Source organism: Pinus tabuliformis, chromosome 6 (assembly GCF_031772625.1).
Source record: "Pinus tabuliformis cultivar Carrire ecotype Pingquan chromosome 6, CPIR1, whole genome shotgun sequence".
Lineage (NCBI taxonomy): Eukaryota > Viridiplantae > Streptophyta > Pinopsida > Pinales > Pinaceae > Pinus > Pinus tabuliformis.
In genome coordinates this window covers 357,046,565-357,056,756 of record NC_142292.1, presented here as the reverse complement: position 1 = coordinate 357,056,756, position 10,192 = coordinate 357,046,565, and the positions used below count along the sequence as shown (strand labels likewise).

Below are 10,192 nucleotides of genomic sequence, written 5' to 3'. Positions count from 1 at the left end.
CACAGTATGTAACCCGGGGAAAGCATCTCGCTATAAACCCCAACTATCTGTATATTAATGATTGAGACCATGTAACATTTACAAAGTACAATGCTTATCACAAGCAATCCAGTACCATCTCCACCTGTTACACACAATACAGCTCATATCTGATATCCAAATCTCCCCCGCTGCTTTCCTGCCTCCACAGCTCAATACCTGCTCAAGAACTGATGAGAATGGCTTACCAAACTCGTATTTGACCTACAAATAACCACTCACACTCTGTTGGACATGAGCACAGGCTACAATTCTTGATATTGGCCAATTCATTGGCATATTCAATCCCTTGTGCAAATCATCATGCACAGCTATAGTCACAACTGATAGCAATCTGATCCTCTAACACCTGTCCCTGCTGAACTGAACATGCACTGACATGCAACTGAGTTAACTGATGTATTCTATAGTTGCATTATGAGTTAATAACTTGTGAATTAATTAATAACTAATTCACCCAACTCATCTCTAGTCTATTTGCCAGCTAGACTAAATACAACCAGTTTAACAAAGCTAAACTGAACACAACTCCATCAACTGCACCTCCAGTCCACTAAACTCAACTCACTTGAGTTCTAACTGAAGTCCTGCATGCAAATATTAGTCATCCCATACGTAACCACGTATTTCCTTCTAGGATCTGCATGTACCACATCCGTAGCTCATCCTGAAGTGCTCCAAGAGAATAAGATCAAGTTTATAGTCCAAATATTATTATGAGACAATAATATTTGACTTTTCTATTTTTGACAGCCAGTCTAAAAATAGACTTTGATCACTCACACTGTGATCACTCACACTTTGATCAAAAATAGAAGTCCATCTATTTTTCCCAACTTGACCAATCATCCATAAACAACAACCTGCAATCCATAGACATGATCCATATGTCTAAAAATAGACTTGTGCCAAAAATAGCCTGCGGGCCCACTTAGTGAAGGCAACTCTTTTCACTAAGCTCCATCATCTTGTTGCATTCTCAACAAGCATTCTTGTTGCACACTTTTCAACACACCTCTTTCTCAATTGCACTATTAAGGAATGTTATCTTCACATCCATCTGATGTATCTTCCATCCCATCTGCATTGAAAGTGCTAGAATAGATTTGATTGAGGAGTACCTTGCTACTGGAGCAAAGGTTTCCTCGTAATCAATTCCGTCCACCTAAGAGAACCCTCTAGCCACAAATTTGGCCTTGTGTTTCTCCACACCCCCATCTCCTACTTGCTTTACCTTGTAAAGCCATTTGGAACTCACTACTGACTTGTCTGTTTGTCTTAGGACCACTTCCCAAACATTATTTCTGATAATGGAGTCATACTCCTATACCATGGCATCAACCCATATTGGTTTATGCACTGCTTCCTTCAATGAGGATGGCTCAATCTCTACACTCTCACTCATCAGACCCATGTAGTCAGTGTATTGATCTGGTGACCTCCTCTGCCTGCGCTATGATGTGGGTGTTCCCAAATTCTCTCTAACAACATGCATCAATGTGTTAGCCTGCATGGTGCGCTTCCTCCCATCTCTAGAAGTCTCTGCATGAGTGGGTTCTTCCACTCTCTGCTCCTTTGCATGTGGTTGCTCCACATCATCTTGAGGTTCTTGCTTTGAAGCTAAAATCTCATCTCCATGCAACTGAATCTCCCTCTCAAGGGAACATCTCATGGCTTTCTCTTCATTGAACTTCACATCTCTAAGAACCATTGTCATCCTGTGAGATGGCAGGAACACCCGATAGTTGTGAGGTGTATCAGTGTACCCCTCAAATATGCCCAAATCAATTGTTAGCTCTAGCTTTTTCGTTTCATCCTTGGTAACATGACAGTAAACTGAACCAAAGATCCCGAAGTGTGCCACATTTGGTTTCTTACTTGAAAAAGCTTCTTCTAATGTACTCGTCCCAAGAATCCGATGAGGACTCCTATTCTGCACATAGACAACAATGTTGCATGCTTAAACCCACAAGTGCAACGGTAGGCCCTGATCATGTAACATTGCCCGTGCAACTCCAATAATACTTTTGTTCTTCTTTTCAGCCACCCCATTTCGTTATGGGTTATGGGGTGTTATTAACTCCCGACAAATGCCTTTTGATGCACATAAGTTCCTGAATTCATTCAATACATATTCTCCACTGTTATCACTCCTAAGAGCCTTCACTTTCCTGTTACTGTCTTTCTCAACAAGTGCTTTAAATTCACAAAATTTAGAGAACGTCTGATCTTTCTTTCGCATGAACAAAATCTAGCACTTACATGAGAAATCATCTACAAATATTACATAATGCTTGTGCTTGGCCGTGGAGGCTATCGAGAATGGTCCACACAGATCTAAGTGAAATCTTTCAATGATCGCTTGCGCTCGACTGTCCTTATCATGAAAGGTGGATTTGGTGTACTTCCCCAATGTACACCATTTGCATTTATCTCTCTACTCTAATGCACCCTTGGGAAGTCTTGTAGAAATCTGCTACATGATCTTCAAAGATCCATGGTGCAAGTGACTCAATATTCTATGCCACAATTCACTGATGTCTTGACTCTGCACCTTCTCTGCTCTTGTGCTCAAAGTAGCACATTCTTCTACATCCAATTCATAAAGGTTCTTCACCCAAACACCGATCTGCTTCACTTTTCTTGAGGTTATGTGATGAAGGAAAGCCTTTCCTTTTTTAAATATCACATCGTAGCCATGGTCCTCTAACATAGCAATTGAAACCAAATTCTTCTTCATACCCAAAACATACATGGCATCTTTTAATGTGAGAGGATAACCAAACTCCCTATGAAAAGTAACAGTACCAATGTCAGTCGTGCTATACCTTCCATCATCTCCCATATCAATGTGCATCTGGAGGTCCTTCTCCTCGAAGTCACTGAATAATCCTTTGTTGTCGGTCATATGGAATGAGGCCCCACTATCTAGATACCACACACTACCTATCACCAATGTCACCATGCAAGCAATGAGGGTGAAATCCAACTCGGATTTTGAAGCAGGAGCTTCCCCTGCTGCTCCTCTTGAGGGCTTCTTATCAGCCTTATTATGTAGACACTTCATGGCATAATGTCCTAGCTCGTGACAATGAAAACATTTAAACTTCGACAAGTCCTTCTTCTTGCCTGCTTGAATAGAATCTAATTTGGAATGGGATGACTTCCCTTTCCCTTTCTTTTCCTTTCCGACCAAGGCACAATTCTCCTCATCATCATGCTTGGATAAGGATCCACCTTTGGTGTTTCGTAGAATCTATTCTTGCACCAAGTCAGACCCCAAACGCTCCCTCTGGTAGCTTCTCCCTTCCATTTACCAAATCCTGGTAGTTGTGCCATCTCTTGGGAAGGCATAGAAGTGCTAGGCCAGCCAAATCATCTTCATTAACTATAACACCAACACTTTCAAGCTCATCCAGACATTGGGTGAACTTGGTCAAGTACTTTGGTATTGTGTCGCCCTTCTCCATCTTGATTTTCTTGAGCTTGTCCTTTAGTGCCAGCTTCCTGTGGTCACTATTATTCTGAAACAGTTTGTGAAGGCCTTCCACATTGCATATGGAGTCTCCTTCCCATGGAGGTTCGAGACAATATGATCTCAAACTCCTTCTAGTATGATCCTTCTCGCCTTTGCAACACATTTCCTCCACTCTGCCAGATCTTGAGCATCAGTTGCTAGAGGCTTAGGAATATCTTTGTCTATGAATTCCTTCATCCCGTTGCCTTCCAACACTGCCTCCATCCTATCCTTCCAAGCAATATAGTTTGAACTACCCTAAAGGGCATATTCAAGTCTTAATTCATAGAATGACATCCTGATGGCTCTGAAGAATGATACTACAAATTTGATTTCACCTGCAAAATAAAAACTCGTATTCTCCTCTTCTAGAGTGATTTCTGCTTTGATAACATGTAGAAATTCCTTGTAGATTCAAACTGCTATTTGTAATTTACTAAAAAATACACTTGAATCTACTCTACTCATCAACGGAAATAATTAAAAGATCACGAAATCATGAAGCATACTAGAGAAAGAATTCAATCAACACATTACACAATGATTTCCTAGGGAAAGCCACAACTAAAAACCCTTACTATCTGTATTACATTAGTAAAAAAATATGAGAAATTACAATGTTATGCTCAAGCTCGAGCAACCTCTGCACTATCTCTATATGTCTCACTGCTTCCTAGACAAGCCCAGACCAATACTTAACCAAATTTTGGCTTGCCTAAGTCCCTAATTCCTTGAGTTGTTTCCTTTTGAATTAACCCCCTATTAATTAGGGAAATTCCTCAATATGAATTGCGGAAGCCTTCCTCTGACTGCATGCACCACCTGTACAATTCAGGTGATTATATAACCGATAATACACTATCCTTGAGCTCCAATCTCAAATGGGTAACTCTCAGATCTGACATGCATGAGTTATTGATGAGCGAATCATTAGTTAACTGGTTGAACACATGAAACAACACGCCACTGTCTGACCTCCTACTAGTTCCTCCATTAGTTGGAACTAATTTAATTGACTTTAACTAAGTTAAACTAAATTAATTAATTAAAACTCTAAATAAAATCAATGAGGGCTCCTATAATGTAGGAGACACTCTACACGACTCTAATTAAACCCTCAACTCGAATTAACTAAGCCAACTAAGTCAATTTAACTTAGTTAACTAGTAAAGGTTGTCTTGTGATGTGGAATTACAATTTTATTCCTAATTTGATCCAAGTACTAAATTAAACTAGGATTTTCTTGTTGCATTTTCATCAAAATACACCATAACATACCCTAGAAGCTTAAACTAAGTTTCATGCCCTTACATTCAACATGAAAACATTACAACAATGATTTCCAAATTATAAAATGAGAGTGCCTCCTTTGTATTCAAGTAGAAGTAGATTACCCTCTTGTATGATCAAAGCTTCTTTAGTTATAACATATGTTTATGTATTGGATTCATGATAAACATGACTAATGAGATAAACTTAAAACTAGCCTTACCTCCTCCACTTGTTTCATAATAGTGACTAGGCTCATGTTTCCAATAACCTTCTCTTGTCTCACATGCTTGAATTTCTTGTTTGTTTCTCGTATGTGTTTATTAACATTGTTGTTTTTTGTTCATATTAATAGATACGAGAGCTTTGAGATAACGATCTCTTAGGAGTTCTAGATTGTTACCTCCCAAGATTTATTTTTTTATCCAAAATTCTCTTTGAACTCTCAACTCTAAGTGGCTCAAGTGTTTTGTATGCTCGTTGACACCCTCCTTTCTCAAGTTCGGGTCAACAATATATTGGAAACTCGTTATATTCCGAGTTTCTTGCAATTTTATTCCTATATTTAAAGCACGATTTGCAATGTCTACTAATTTGTTGCAATTGCATATCCATTATCATGATTGTTATATCTTTGGTCCTTTTCAACCCATTCCAATAGTGTTTTGTTGATTATGTATACATAATAAACTCACAAAATGTCATGCATGTGTGATTTATTCATTCAAGTTTGTTATGCATTTGTATTGAAATATCATTATTTAAGGCTCGCAAATGGTATACAATTATCGCTTGGACTTGTATTATGGCTTGACTTAATTCTTCCAGAGGCTCCATTGGCTCCCATGCTCTTAATATTGCTCAACTCATGGTATATATGCAAAAATGAAACTAACATTTCATGGAAACCCTTGCACCACAAGACAACATGAACTTGTACATCAACAACATATATATTAGAACAAATCGATTGAAGACATGATGACCATGTTCTAGAGTTTTCAACAAGTTCTCAACAAGCACTAATCTACAATTAAGAGATTTTCACCCCTACATCATGAAAAATGTTAAGGAATAAATTTCGTGTAAGGGTTAATTTTCCATGTTTTTTTTTCCCAAAAAGAGATTAATAATTTCCATATAACATTCGTGTGGGGGGGGATCTGACCAATGGGGTTTCATCCTTTGAATAGTAGCAATCCGAGGAAGAAAAATCTGTAACATATTCAAATTGAATAGGTTCTTGATAGTGCAGAGTACTAGCAGAATCAGAGAGTGATTTTCTCCTATTGGCAACCAACACACCACATGAAAACCTCTTCCCTCTGATGCCCTTCAAATTTTTACCGCTACCATTTCACCTTCCAGACCAGGACCAAGGAAGTCTGCATCCATTTCTTGAAATTGTTTGACAACCCCCAAACTCTTCAACATTTCTTTGTATATCGATGTTGTTTTGCAGATTTTCCTCCCTTAAAGTTTTATGATCATAAGGTCCAATGTAAGGGTCTATAGTATAAGCCCCATTGTCATCTAAAACAAGTTTGAAGCTTTCTTCTTTGCAAGTATTAGCGGGAGAACTAATCAATGAAAAATCATCTTCATCTACAGGTAGTGTAAACTCATGGAAGGAATTCAGAGCTGCAGGATTGTTTTCATCAGTAAATCCCTGGTATATTTTGAATGATCTTGAAGATGTAGATTTGCTCTTTCCAGCAACAAGTTTTCTTTTCTGAAAGTACTTGGGATTTTTTCGGTTGCTTTTCCTTCTATGATATTTGAGTGCACCTTCAGCATTGAGATCCTCTACCAGAGTACTTCCACCAACAAATTCTCTTTTTGAACTCTTAATATTTTGTATGATTTTCTGTACTGTATCATGTATGCTGTTTTTATCAGAAGTTGTCAAGTTGGTATCATACACTTTTCCTTCTTGTAAGGTCATGGAACTCATTTATATTGAAGCAGTTAAAGATAATTTTGCATAGGTTATTCACATTAAGGACTGTAGCCTTTCAATTGTTCATCACAGACCAACATTATCAGAATTCAGTCACAAGTCTGGTGTCGAGATAAATTTGCCACGTCACCTGATTTTTCAAATACAAAAACAGATATCTTAGAATACCCAAAATAGGAAAGCTTATTTCCATTCCAAAATCTATTGTGTTTTTTGGCTTCTCTAAGCTCAGGTTTCTACTTTATGCCTGCAAGTTTCCTCATTCACTTAGTTTTATCTACGTTAAGATACCCATGAGTTCATGGACTCTCATTATGATGTTTTGATCTATTAATTCGTCGTAGAAATCCATCTTGTTTTATCATACTTAGTGGTATAATTCCATCTTTACTTCGTAAAATTCCTGGATGTACCAATTTCAATGATTTTGAATAATTAAGACTGACACATCAAGGAGTTCTGGTTCAAAATCTCTCAAGTTAGACTCAGTTTCAGAATTCCAAGTCATATAATACGCACACCTAAACAGTTTAAAAGCATTAAAGTTTTATCGGAAATTTAAGGTTGAAAAGGCTTTCTGATGAGATTCTAGCTTTAGGAAAATCTGTGCGAAGATAGAATTTCAGTGCCATGGATGGAGAAAGTCAAAGTTATCCTCTACCGCCAGCTTAGACGCCATCAAATATTCCAAAAATTGAGGACTTCCTGTGAAAGTTCACGCTTTCCCTTCATCATTAATAGATCAAGCAGCAAGAGCTTATCATTTCCCATGCACATGTACATATTATTCATAATGATCCCTATCCATGATTAATACATAGCAGTTGCGATGACTCTACCACTCAATATAACTTCCAATTGCAGGGAACAACACTAAGAAAAGAAAAGAAAAAAACCCTGCAACACAGAAATTGGACGAAAAATTCTATTATCTATAATAAACTCTTTGTGAGTTCATAACACACAGACTATCCTTGAAATGAGAAAAAACCAATAACTTCCCTTTTTGATTCGGAAAGAGTAGGCAGGTTGCTTACTCGAATTTTGAATTTGAATGATGATATTCTCAAAATCAATGCCCAAGCCAGCACCATTGAATTATAATTGCTAATGTGACTAACTATATATATATATATATATATATATATATATATATATATATATATATATATATATATATATATATATATATATATATATATATATATATATATATATATATATATATATATTTATTTATACCACGATTTCCATCTCTACGACTTAATATAAGATTTGGAAATGGTGGCCATCAACTACTCCATCACCATTAGCAGGCCTGCATTTAATAATATTCAAATTAAATTTTGTGCAGGCCTAATGGAGTCATGCACTTTAAATAAACAAGAGAGAACTCTTGTTAAATTAATTAATAGAAAATGCTGGTTGGTGGCAGAATGCAAGGTCATTTTAAGATCAGGAAGGTGAATTTCGTTGTATTGTGGATTTGTGTTGGTTTATTAATCACTTATTCTGATTCATATATGTTGATCTCATTATCTATATGATCCGAATATAAAAAGCAGAGGATTCCTGAGAATAGAGAATATATTCATTAGTTTATAATTTATGTTCTAGCATTATTTGGCTAGCTGGCCAAGTCATTTGGACATGGCTTTGCCGTGGTTGCAGGTATTCTTCAAAGTGATCGACTAGTGCAAGTGTTTATCATAGATCTCCACAAAAACAGTGAAGTGTTTATCATAGATCTTTATCATAGATCTCCACAAAAACAGTGAAGTGTTTATCATAGATCTTCACAAAAACTATTAACAGTTAATCCATATGGATATAATTTCGAAAACAGTTTGGGATACAAAATTCAATTCATTACGCCGTAAGGCGTTTCCCTTTGAAATGAATTGCCCCAACCGATGTCGTGTCTTATTGTTGACCGAGTTTGGGATACAAAATTCAATTCATTACGCCGTAAGGCGTTTCCCTTTGAAATGAATTGCCCCAGCCGATGCCGTGTCTTATTGTTGACCATAGATTTGTGGTGTTAGACGATTGAAGGAAGTTTAGTCGTTGATCCTCACACTGTCCTTTTGTCTCTTAACCCAATGGCCTCTGTGTCTTTTGAGTTATTGTTCGGGAGGTGGCAGATTAAGCATTTCTTGCTGTCGAGCCTCGCACGGACACTGGAGGCCTTTCCTACGATGGTCATGATTTTCACCGACTTTGAACCCCATTGGCATTGCAATGGAGGGAAAACCCCAGAGGATTTCCTTTCCGTGAAGCCAAGGTTCGAATCCTGCAGCCCGACGGGATCTATATGCTCCATGGACCGGGCCTCATGGGACTGGGACGGAGGCCCCGGGGTTTCGACGGTCTGCGGATGGGATCTCGTCTGCGGCCAGAAATACAAAGTTGGGTTTCTGCAGTCTGCGTTCTTTGTCGAGTGTTTGCTCGGTAATTGATATTTTCAGCCCCTGTGCGCTTTTATATCTGACGACTGATCGCCATTAAGATTTTCTTTCAGTTTTTGATTTATTTTTTGATACAGGTGCAGGGATATTTGGGCATCTATCGGATTCTTCACTGGGGCGTGAGGGTGTCCTGAAGTTGGTCTGCATCTGCAATGCCATTTTTGGTTTCTTGACGGTAATGTCGCCAAATTTCTGGGTTTATTTAATTCTCCGTCTATTGACAGGAATTAGCAATGGTGGCCTAGGGTTGTCGTCGTTCATCTTGGCGACAGAAGCCGTCAGACCGTCCAAGAGAGCACCGGTTGGCATGTCGACTTTCTACTTCTTTTCTCTCGGCATAGTAGTGCTGCCGGCTCTGTCCTACTTTTCCGGCAACTGGAGATATCTGTATGTCGCGGGTTTGATTCCCTCGGCCGTGTATTGCGTATTCGTTCTGCCATTCATTTGGGAGTCCCCGCGGTGGTACCTGGTGAAGGGCAGGCTGAAAGAAGCCATGGGCATCATGAGATAATAATCATCATCCCTCCATGATTCACATTATAGAAATAATAATTGACATTATCCACATACACAACTCTTGTGATGCATCTTTCTCATATGCTCAGGTCATTTTTTGAAATAAGTGTACTCATCCAATGATGGAGACTCAACACGCATGAGGTACATTAGTCATTTATTCATAAGAATATTTTTCATTTAGTATATTGGGATGTAAAGATTGTGGGTTGAAGTTGGAAATGAATCATGATGCTTGGAAGTTATACTTGTTGCATTATTTCATTTTTGTGGTTATATCCTCCTTCTAGTGAAGTGTAACCATATAGGGACTTGTCCAACCTCATTAAGAATAATAAGCCTAAATAAATTAAAATAGAGTGGCTATATCATTTCATACTCAACACCTTCCATGCATCCCTTTTTTCCATTCTCCTGTATTTT

General features: G+C 38.0%; 1 pseudogene; it reads left to right on the top strand.

Annotated features, from left to right (window-relative positions):
- The first annotated feature begins 8,887 nt into the window (after positions 1-8,887).
- On the top strand, positions 8,888-9,764 carry LOC149258787 (organic cation/carnitine transporter 4 pseudogene; annotated as a pseudogene).
- Positions 9,765-10,192: the final 428 nt, after the last annotated feature.